Genomic DNA, 12,057 nt, shown 5'->3' on the forward strand with positions numbered 1-12,057 from the left:
AACTGATTAAAATTATGTTTTAAAAAAGAAATTCACCCAAAATTCCCATAACTAAAAGAATTAAAGATTCAGAAACATACAAAGACCTCATAGCTTGTTTTGGAGAAATAAAACAATAAAGACCATTTTTTTTTTTAAATCTAAAATAGTCACAATTAATGATTAAAGAGTTGATGGTTCAGTGGCAACTCTTATCAGTCATCAGCTAACTTTAATTACCTAGGCAAATAAGTAAAATGACCATTCAATGAATAATAAGCTAGCATAATTAAATCAAGATTAGCAACTTTGTTCTTAACTTAAACTTAATCTGAAGTATAAATCATACCTAATACAGATATCAACCAAGACACATTAGGAGGAAAAAACTTGGTAACTAAATCAAGTGTTTCTCACAAATGATGAGTATTAATAACCCTCGTTTTAAAAATGTTATTTGTATGGAATCTCTAAATTGGTCAGGGCCATAATTGCAGATTGTCAGGCAGAGGTCAGTTGAGGGAGAGATAAATAGAAAATGGTGAAGTGAAAGTATGACAATAAAAATTTCCCACCAGAATAAGAATTTTTTCAAGTCGATTCTTGGCTCTTGATTCAAACACCAAGAGAAGCAGCTCCCTTTAGAGAATTACTTTATAATTCTTTAAAGTAAAAACCCTTATAGGGGAGGTGGATAAAATCCCAGACTATTAAAAATACTTAACCAAAACATGCTTTAACTTTTCCCTTGTCCACAATCTAACAAAATGGGAAGACAATGAAAATAAACACTCCTGTCTACCCTCAGAGAGGCAAAGAAAGCTCCCATTCAGTAGTAAGCCTTATTCCACTGGAAAACATACTCCTGAAAAGTAAATCCAAAACCACGAGCTCAAACTGCTTCATGCAGAATTTACTGAACGGCGGCCAAACGCTGAACACACTGTCCTGAACCACACTGAAGGGTATCTAGAGTTCTGCATCTCTGCTTACAACTTGAACCTTACTACGCTTTCGCCACCACTGCAGAACTCGATTTTAGTGACTACGATGTTCCTGCCGGTTCGTTGATCGAAGAAAGTCACTCTGCACCCTGACGCTCGAAGTGTCTTTTTGGTAATACCGGTTTTTGACTCTTATACTGTGACCTGTACACCTTTTTGGACGCTCAATAAGGCGGAAGGCGTTTTCACGTCCCAGAACTGAAGAGCATAAGGAGCTCAGGCACAGCGTTCAGCCGCTTCGGTATGGCCTGGGAGTGACGCGGATCACCTGTTAGACGGCGCTGCGCGGACTCCTCCACAAGCGGCCGACGGCGGCGATGCGGTTCCCCAACGCTTGTCCCGAGGCGGCAGGTGAAGGCGGGGACCGCCCGTCCACACCCGGAGTGCGGCCACCCCGCCACCCTCCCCTCCACGGCCCCGCCAGGTGGGCGAATCCGCCCCGCGCCCGCCGCGTCCCGGCGCTCGGCTTGCCCTGGGGTACGGTCGTCCCGGCGCCCGGACCCGAAAGCGAAGTTTGGCTCCCGCCTGCAGCGGTGCCGACTTAGGGTCCCGCCGCCTGTCCGGGACGAGCCGGCGGCCAGAGACCGGAGGCGGCGCGGGACCTGTCATCCCGGGCGGGAAACAAAAGCCCAGTGAGGACGGGCGGGGGCGGGGAGCGGCGCCCGTGGCCACTCGGCTCTGCGCCTCCCGCGGGGAGCACCGGCCCCGCAGCCCCCGGGGCGCGGCGAGGGGCGCCGCAGTGGGGCTGAGGCCTCCCGCGCGCTCCCCTCGAGGCTTCCGGACCCCGCTCCCCCGCAACACGCGGCTCCTGGACTGCGAAGCCGCGTGGGGGTGGGAGCTGAGGCAGCGAGTGCGGCCGCGGCGGGACCTGAAAGGAGGGCGTTCGGCTCCCGGGGCGCCGCGGCCGGCCGCCCCATCTCCGCGGCCATGGCGCCTGTACCTGTCGCCGCGGGGGCTCGCCGACTCCGTCACTCTCCGCCTTGCCCGCGCTCCGCTAACCCTTCAGCCCGCCCAGCAGGCCGCCCGCGCGCCGGACACCGCCGCCCGAGACTGGCAGCGCCCGCGAGCCGGCTCGAATCCCCGGGGCAGCGCCCGGCGCCGTCCCGCCCCCGCCGGCCGCAGGACCCGCCTTCCATAGGGCCCCGGGGCTGTCAGTCCGCCCCCAAAAGGCGCGCGGGCTGTCGATCCGCCTGTCCGGATTGGTGGCCGCTCGCCGTCCATGCAAATGAGGCCCCGCCCCCATTCATTGGCTTCTCCGCCTCTCCACGCCAGCCCACGTGTCTGGCCCTTGCCCTTTGTGGGGGCCATAGAGAAGGGATGGTGGAAACTGACACCCCCTCACAACATCTCTTACCTCCCGAGAAATTAATGCCTAAGCAAGCTAGTTGACTTCCCATCTGTATCATCTCTCTGAAGGCACTGCCCCTCCTATCTGTCCACCGGGCCTACCCAGAGGCTGGAGACGGGCAGGCCAGGCTGTTTGTTAGGTCAGCTGGCCGGGTTCGCCCTAGGAAGCAACCCCATGAAGTCTAAGACGCCCAGTCGGGACTGGGGAAATCCCACCTCGAGAACCAATTTAGCAGATATCACCTCCCTCTGGACACCTAGTAACTGTAAAGACCATACTTTCTCTTGGCTTGTTACCTTTCAAGCAGGAGCCCAGGAGATTAAAACACGAAGAGGCCTTATGGCTGAGTTCGGCCGGGTGGGGTGGCTCACACCTGTAATCCCAGCACTTTGGAAGGCAGAGGTGGGCGCATCACGAGGTCAAGAAATGGAGTCCATCCTGGCCATATGGTGAAACCCCGTCTCTACTAAAAATACAAAAATTAGCCGGGCGTGGTGGCGTGCGCTGTCCCAGCTACCGGAGGCTGAGGCAGGAGAATCGCTTGAACCTGGGAGGCAGAGGTTGCGGTGAGTTGAGGTCATGCCACTGCACTCCAGCCTGGTGACAGAGCAAGACTCCGTCTCAAAACAAAAACAAAAACAAAATGGCTGACTTCTTCCGCCAACTCCAAAGGGTAAACTACTGAGCAAAAGCAGGTTCAGGATGAACCTACCTTCCTCCAACCAGATGGCTACCTCTGAGTCACTCCCATAGAGATGCAGGAGCTGCACCTGGGCCTTAGGGAATCTCTTAACGCCCTCATTTTTGAGGAAACAGAAACCTGATGTCCCATAGCTAGTTACCCGTGGGACCTAATAGTTACCTATGGAAACCTAATGTCCCATAGCCAGATTAGAACTCATGTCTCCTGGCTCCAAACCTGCTCTCTTTGCACTATATTGCATTCAAATATTTATGAAGAACCTTGTCTACAAATCAACATGCTGCCTTCACGAGATGATGTCTGGGGGCTGGGTGCAGCAGCTCACACACCTGTAATCTCAGCACTTTGGGAGGCTGAGGTGGGCAGATCACCTGAGGTTGGGAGTTCGAGACCAGCCTGACCAACATGGAGAAACCCTGTCTCTACTAAAAATAATAATAATAAAAAAATAGCTGGATGTGGTAGTGCATGCCTGTAATCCCAGCCACTCAGGAGGCTGAGGCAAGAGAATCACTTGAACAGAGGTTGCAGTCAGCCCAGATCGCGCCGTTGCACTCCAGCCTGGGCAACAAGAGCGACACTCCATCTCAAAAAAAAAAGATAAAAAAAAAAAAGAGAGCGAGATGGTGTCTGCAGAAAAGACAAATAAAGGCAAGACTGAAACCACCTCGAGGGCAGGGGTTCTGTCCCAGTCATTTGTCTATTCTCAATGCCTAGAAGCTTCCCTGTTTACGAGTTGCCAGGGAGAGTCACTGAAACAACTTATTCATTCATTAACACAGAAAGACAAAGTTGATCAAAATTCCTCTGTATACTAATACCAATTGATTAAGCATCTACTATGCTTAATAACAGCACATATTAGGCTGGGCACGGTGGTTCACACCTGTAATCCTAGCACTTTGGGAGACTGAGGTGGGCAGATCACCTGAGGTTGGGAGTTCGAGACCAGCCTGACCAACATGGAGAAACCCCATCTCTACTAAAAATACAAAATTATCCCAGTGTGGTGGCACATGCCTGTAATCCCAGTTACTTGGGAGGCTGAAGCAAGAGAATCGCTTGAACCTGGGAGGCGGAGGTTGCAGTGAGCTGAGATGGTACCATTGCACTCCAGCCTGGGCAACAAGAGCAAAACTCTGTCTCAAAAAAACAAAATAAAAATAAAAATAAAATAAAATAACAGCACATATTAAGCTCTATGCTATCAGGGTATATATGTCCCAACCCTCAAGGGCTTCAGTCTAGGAGACAGTGACATACACGTAACATGTCAGTTCTCCTCTTCATGTTACAGGGGTTGTGACAGATGTCAGCATAGAGCACAGTAGAAGGCGCCAAGGAAAGAGGAATCAGCTCTTCCTACGAGAGGCAGGGAAGGCTTCATTGAAGAGGTCACCTGACAGTAGAGCTGAATCTTAGAAGATGAAGTAGGTGTTTGCCAGACAGAGGAGTGTGGACAAGGAGGAAAGGGATTCCCAGGCAGGAGGGGACAGCATGAGCAAAAAGCATGCACACCTGGAAAAGCCTAATAATTGAGGGAACAGTGAGGAGCAGTGTGGGCAAATCTGCAGAGGGCTGTGTGGACGTGTCACATGTCTGGGACCAGGCTCTTCCAGGAGGAAGACAGAAAGGCAGGGGAGGCTGCCAGACTGTGTTGTAATACACCGCAGCAACAACAACAGGCCCTGTAGATACAGCTACAGGGTTCTTTTTTTTCTAGGCCAGAGTCTGTGGAGAACAGTCAGTTCCACAGTTCCGATGGCAGCCTTGCTAGCCCCACCCACTCTCCCAGAAAACCACTCTGGTCACTGCACTTGCCTTCCTTGGCATTTGGAAACATGTGTGCTTGCATTTTCCCAAAACATTGCTGCCCTTCAGAATTCAAAGATGACATGGGCTATGGCTGCAGATACCTGGGTGTGGGGGGAGCAGCCCTTTCCTAAGGCACAGTATGGTTCTTTGCAGGGTCTGTCACTAAAGCCAGCTCCATGGGTATGTGACCTGTGCAGAATACAGGGCCCTGTACTTAGAAGAGCCCTGTGCTGGGTTTAATGCTCTACTGCCGCTGTCTTGAAATTCTTAGTACTTTCTTCACAAAGGGCCCTGCACTCTCATTTTTCACTGGGCCCTGCAAATTATGTGGCCAGTCCTGCCTGTCACTGGTAGTGACCCTGGGCATGCTTGTGGAACTGCTCAAACCACATCTCATTTTAAAAGCACTTGGAATTCACTAGACTCATTCACATGCATTTTATCATTTGATTCTCTTTTTCTGTTTCTTTTAGAGACGAGGGCTCACTCTATTGCTCAGGCTGGTCTCAAACCCCTGGGCTCAAGAGATCCTCCCACCTTGGCCTCCTAAACTGTCAAGATTACAGGTGTGAACCACCTTGCCCGGACTTATCATTTGATTTACACAATAGGGTAGGCCGGTGTTACTCTTTATTCTCATTTATTACTTGAGAAAATTGACGTTTGGCAACTTTCTGCAGGTGGCACAGCTAGGAAGTAGCAGAGCTTGTACTTGAACTCAGCCCAGGCAAGCCCTGCTCCACCTACTACCGAGCTACCTTCATCTTGGTTTCAGAATCCTTTTAAAGGCAGCTTTGTACATTAAGGTTTTTAAGGGTCAAAATATGCCAGGCGTAGTAGTTCATATCCCAGCACTTTGGGAGGCCGAGATGGGCGGATCACCTGAGGTCAGGAGTTCAAGACCAGCTTGGCCGACATGGTGAAACCCTGTCTCTACTAAAAATACAAAAATTAGCCAGGCATAGTGGTGTGCGCCTGTAGTCCCAGCTACTCGGGAGGCTGAGGCGTAAGAATTGCCTGAACCCAGGCGGTAGAAGTTGCAGTGAGCCGAGATTGCGCCATTACACTCCAGCCTGGGTGACAGAGTGAGACTCTGTCTCAAAAAAAAAAAGAGAGACTACATGGTAGAGTAGATATCTGTCATTTCACAGCTGCCTATCGCCTTTTGAATAGTTCAGTTTTGAACAATTTTCAGCCATTATGTGTTCAAATACGGTTTCTGTCCTTTTTCTTCTTTCTTTCTGGGGCTCCAATTGAAACACACTCAACCTTCTTACTTCATCCCTTTCTTCTGTATTTTCTGTCTTTTATCCTTCTATGCTTTGTCCTAATAAGTTTCTTCTATTTTCAGCTCACTTAGTCTCTTTTCAGGAAAAAAAAAAAAAAAAAAAAAAACTCTTCTTAAACCCCAACTATTGAGCTCCATTTGTTTATTCTATTATTTAAGTCTATAATTTCTATTTGGTTCTTTCTCTCTTTCTCCTTCCTTCCTTTCTTCCTTCCTTCTTCCTTCTTTTCTTTTCTTTTTTTCTTTTCTTTCTTTGACAGAGTCTTGCTCTGTCGCCCAGGCTGGAGTGCAGTGGCACAATCTCGGCTCACTGCAACCTCCACTTCCCAGGTTCAAGCAATTCTCCTGCCTCAGCCTCCCGAGTAGCTGGGATTACAAGGCACATGCCACCATGCCCAGCTAGTTTTTATATTTTTAGTATAAACAGGGTTTCGGCATGTTGGCCAGGCTGGTCTTGAACTCCTGACATCAGGTGATCCACCCGCCTCGACCTCCCAAAGTGCTGGGATTACAGGTGTGAGCCACTGTGCCCGGCCTCTATGTGGTTCTTTTTCAAATCTGCTATGCCACTTCATGTATCTCCCAGTGCCCTGCTATAATTTTCAGGCTTATCTTTTCTATCCTTAAACATAGTATTGTTGTTTTATGGTCTATAACTGATAATTCCAATCTGGAGTTCCTGTGAGTCTGCTTCCATTGTCAGATATTGTTTTTGCTTTTTACCAAAAAAAAAAAAAGAGAGAGAGAGAGAGAGAGAAACAGAGTCTCTCTATGTTGCCCAGGCTGGTCTCAAACTCCAGGGCTCAAAGCATCTTACTCTCTTGGCCTCCCAGAGTGTTGGGATTACAGGCATGAGCCACTGCAACCAACCAGTTTCTATTTGTGTTTTCATTTTCAAGACAGGGTCTCACTCTGTCACGTAGGCTGGAGTGCAAGGGTATGATCATGGCTCACTGCAGTCTTGACCACCTAGGCTCAAGTGATTATCCCACTTCAGCCCCCAAGTAACTGGGACTACAGGTGTGTGCCAACATGTCTGGTTAATTTTTTTTATTTGTAGACACAGGGTCTCACTATTTGCAGAGACCAGGCTGGTCTCCACCTCCTGGCTTCAAGTGATCTTCTTGCCTCGGCCTTCCAAAGTGCTGGAATTATAAGTGTGAGCCACCACTCCTTGCCCCATTATCAGTTTTTACTGATTCATTCTCATGTCACCATATACCTGGTTATGTTTTGGACATTGTACTTTTAAAAATCATTTTAAGTAACAATAATAATATCTTCCTCTGGGAAAGATTTCCATTTGCTTCTACCAGGCATCTAGGGGCACTGGCAGTTTGGGATCATCTTAACTCAATTTCAGGGCTCCAGATTTTCTGAGTCACCTGATGACTCAAAGCTGGACTACGTTTATGGAAGGGTTTTTGTTTTGTTTTCTTTTGTGTGTGTGTGTTTTTTACAGTTTCCCTTTACTCAGTTGTGCAGTTCTTTGGGGTCCCAGTCTAAGATTGGTAGATTTTTTTTTTTTTTTTTTTGAGACAGAGTCTTGCTTTGTCGCCCAGGCTGGAGTGCAGTGGCCGGATCTCAGCTCACTGCAAGCTCCACCTCCCGGGTTCACGCCATTCTCCTGCCTCAGCCTCCCGAGTAGCTGGGACCACAGACGCCAGCCACCTCGCCTGGCTAGTTTTTTTTGTATTTTTTAGTAGAGATGGGGTTTCACCTTGTTAGCCAGGATGGTCTCGATCTCCTGACCTTGTGATCCGCCCGTCTTGGCCTCCCAAAGTGCTGGGATTACAGGCTTGAGCCACCGCGCCCGGCCAGATTGGTAGATTTTTAAGTTATGTATTGCTTCATAGCAAACTACTCCAAAATTTAGTGGCTTAAAACAGATGTCCAGCCAACTTTTTTTTTTTAAGGACCAGATAGTATATAGTTTAGACTTGCAAGCAATACAGTCTTTGTCACAACAACTCAACTCTGTCATTATAGCAAAAAGCAGTCATATATAATAGATAAAAAAATGGCATGTCTGTGTCCCAACAAAACTTTATTTACAAAAACAGGCAGCTGTCTTCAACCTGATGAAGGGCATCTGTGAGAAACCTACAGCCAATATCACACTTAACAGTGAGAGAATGGATGCTTTCCCCAGGAAATAAGACAACGATAAGAGAAGAATGTCTATTCCAACCACTTCTACTTATTTTTGTTTTGTTTTTTTGAGACAGAGTCTCGCTCTGTCACCCAGGCTGGAGTGCAGTGGCTTGATCTCAGCTCACTGCAACCTCTGCCACCTGGGTTCAAGGGATTCTCATGCCTCAGCCTCCCAAGTAACTGGAATTACAGGTGCACGCCACAACACCTGGTTAATTTTTTGTATTTTTTAGTAGAGACTGGGTTTCACCATGTTGGCCAGGCTGGTCTCAAACTCCTGACCTCAAGTGATCCACCTGCCTTGACCTCCCAAAGTGCTGGGATTACAGGCATGAGCCACCACATGCAACCATTCCAAACACTTCTATTTAACATTATACTGGAGGTTGTATCCAGGGCAATTAGGCAAGAAATACAAATTAAAGGAATCCAAGTAGAAAGGAAGACATAAAACTATCTCTTCACGGACACACAATCTTGTATATGGAAAATCTTAAGGAATCTACTAAAAAACTATTAGAATTAACAAACAAATTCAACAAGGTTGCAGGATACAAGAAAAATTAACAAAAATCAATTGTATTTCTACATACTTGCAATGAGCAATCCAAAAATGAAATTAAGAAAACAATTTCATTTATGATAGCATCAAAAAGAATAAAATACATTTTATTGGAGTACATTGAATGAAAGAAGTGTAAACTTAGAAAACAACAAACATTGTTGAAAGAAATTAAAGACGGTCTTTAGGCCAGGTGTGGTGGCTCACACCTGTAATCCCAGCACTTTAGGAGGCTGAGGCAGGTGGATCAGGAGGTCAGGAAATGGAGACCATCTTGGCTAACACGGTGAAACCCTGTCTCTACTAAAAATACAAAATGTAGCAGGCGTGGTGGCAGGCACCTGTAGTCCCAGCTCCTCGGGAGGCTGAGGCAGGAGAATGGCATGAACCCGGGAGGTGGAGCTTGCAGTGAACTGAGATTATGCCACTGCACTCCAGCCTGGGCGACAGAGCGAGACTCATCTCAAAAAAAAAAAAAAGACAATTTTTAGTGAAATGTATGCAGAGCTTTTTAAAAAAAGAAATAAAAGACCAAATAATTGGAAAAACTGGCCAGGCATGGTGGCTCCTGCCTGTAATCCCAGCACTTTGGGAGACAGGTGGGAGGAGTGCTTGACCCCAGGAGTTCAAGACCAGCCTGGAAAACATGACAAGACCCTGGCTCTACAAAAAATTAGCCCAGCATGGTGGCATGCACCTGTTGTCCCAGCTACTCGGGAGGCTGAGGTGGGAAGATTGCTTGAGACCAGATGTTGGAGGCTGCAATAAATTGAGATGATGCCACTGCACTCCAGCCTGGGCAACAGAGCCAGACTCTGTCTCAAAAAAAAAAAAAAAAAATTGGAAAAACATCCTATGTTTATGGATTGTAAGACTTAACATTGTTTAAAATGCCAATTTTTCCCAAATTGATCTTTTGATATAATGCAATCCCCATCAGAATCTGAGATGACTATTTTATAGCAATTGACAAGGTGATTTTAAAATTCATATGGACCAAGAATAGCCAAAACAACTTTTAAGAAGAAAAACAAAGTAGGAGGGTTCATATTTCCTGATTTCAAAACTTACTGCAAAGCAGCAATAATCAATGCAATGTGGTACTGGCACAAGGATAGACTTATAGAGAAATGGAACACAATTGAAAGTCCAGAAATAATCTCACTCATCTATGGTCAACTGATTTTTGACAAAGGTGCCAAGCATTGGGGAGAATATGGAGAAACTGGAATTTTCATGCATTAGTGATGGGAAAGTAAAATGGTATGGCTGTGGAAAACAGTTTGGCAATCCTAAAATGTTCAATATGGAATTACCATATATTCCAGTAATGCCACTCATAGGTATTTATCCAAAGGAATTAAAAGCAGGAACTCAAACAGATACTTGGATACCAATGTATATATATCAGCATTATTCATGATAGCCAGAAGGTGGGTCCAACTCAAATGTCTAACAGTTAATGAATGGATAAACAAAATGTGATATATCTGCACAATGGAACACTATTTGGCCATAAAAAAAGAATGAAGTAAGACTAGGCTCAGTGGCTCACGCCTGTAATCCCAACACTTTGGGAGGCCAAGGTAGACGGAACACCTGAGGTTGGGAGTTCGAGACCAGTCTGACCAACATGGAGAAACCCTGTCTCTACTAAAAATACAAAATTAGCCAGGCATGGTGCCGCATGCCTTGTAATCCCAGCTACTCAGGAGGCTGAGGCAGGAGAATCGCTTGAATCCGGGAGGCAGAGGTTGCAGTGAGCCGAGATTGCACCATTGCACTCCAGCCTGGGCAACAAGAGTGAAACTCTGTCTCAAAAAAAAAAAAAAAAAGAACGAAGTACTAATAGATGCTACAACATATATGAACCTTGAAAACATAATAAATGAAAGCAGTCACTCACAAAAGATCTCATATTATATGATTACATTCACATGGAATGTCCAGAACAGGGAAGAAAAGAGACAATACGTAGATTTCTTAGGGCTGGGGGTGTAAAAGAAGGGAGGATGGGAAGGTGATACGTAAAGGATACAGAATTTCTTTTTGAGAAATTATTATAAAGTTGACCATGGTAATGGTTGCACACATATGTGAATATACTAAAAACCATTGTGCTGTACACTTTAAGTGGGTGAACTGTATGGTATGTGAATTATATCTCAAAAAAGTTGTTAATAAAAATAAAAGAACAAATAACCAGCCATGGGTCATAGTTTGCCTACTCCTGGCTTAAAACAACAGCTGTCATATTTACTCACTGTTATTTGTCCGTTCTCACATTGCTATAAAGAAATACTTGAGGCTGGGCGCGGTGGCTCAAGCCTGTAATCCCAGCACTTTGGGAGGCCGAGACGGGCGGATCACGAGGTCAGGAGATCGAGACCATCCTGGCTAACACGGTGAAACCCCGTCTCTACTAAAAATACAAGAAAATTAGCCAGGCGCCGTGGCAGGCGCCTGTAGTCCCAGCTACTCGGGAGGCTGAGGCAGGAGAATGGCGTCAACCCGGGGGGGCGGAGCTTGCAGTGAGCCGAGATCGCGCCACTGCACTCCAGCCTGGGGCACAGAGCAAGACTCTGTCTCGGGAAAAAAAAAAAAAAAGAAATACTTGAGACTGGGTAATTTATAAAGAGGCAGCCGGGTGCGTTGGCTTATGCCTATAATCTCAGCACTTTGGGAGGACAAGGTGGATGAATCACCTAATATCAGGAGTTCAAGACCAACCTGACCAACATGGTGAAACCCCATCTCTACTGAAAATACAAAATTAGCCGGGCATGGTGGTGCATGCCTGTAATCCTAGCTACTCAGGAGGCTGAGACAGGAGAATCACTTGAACCTGGGAGGCGGAGGTTGCAGTGAGTGGAGGTCACGCCATTACACTCCAGCTTGGGCAACAAGAGCGAAACTCCAAAAAATATATATATATATAGTAATAATAAGGCCGGGCACGGTGGCTTACGCCTGTATTCCCAACTTTGGGAGGCTGAGGCGGCAGATCACCTGAGGTCAGGAGTTCGAGACCAGCCTGGCCAATATGGTGAAACCCTGTCTCTACTAAAAATGCAAAAACTAGCTGGGCTTGGTGGCAGAAGCCTGTAATCCCACTACTCGGGTGGCTGAGGCAGGAGAATCGCTTGAACCTGGGAGGCAGAAGTTGCAGTGAGCCAAGATTGTGCCACTGCATTCCAGCCTGGG

The 12,057-nt window shown here is 46.9% G+C and overlaps 1 protein-coding gene across 3 annotated transcripts in view; it reads right to left on the reverse strand.

Annotated features, from left to right (window-relative positions):
* FKBP5 (FKBP prolyl isomerase 5) overlaps nucleotides 1–2,106 on the reverse strand; it is a 116,592-nt gene extending 114,486 nt beyond the window's left edge. For 2 of the 3 annotated variants that reach the window (XR_002521530.2, XM_003897498.5), the window contains exon 1: nucleotides 1,924–2,106. The gene's annotated coding sequence lies outside the window, so the exon portion shown is untranslated. Of the gene's footprint in view, nucleotides 1–1,251; nucleotides 1,362–1,923 lie in introns of those variants that run through there. The other variant, XM_017957823.3, reaches the window with a different exon arrangement.
* Between the last annotated feature and the right edge of the window lie 9,951 nt (nucleotides 2,107–12,057).

The sequence above is a fragment of the Papio anubis genome, chromosome 6 (genome assembly GCF_008728515.1).
Source record: "Papio anubis isolate 15944 chromosome 6, Panubis1.0, whole genome shotgun sequence".
Taxonomy (NCBI): Eukaryota; Metazoa; Chordata; class Mammalia; order Primates; family Cercopithecidae; genus Papio; species Papio anubis.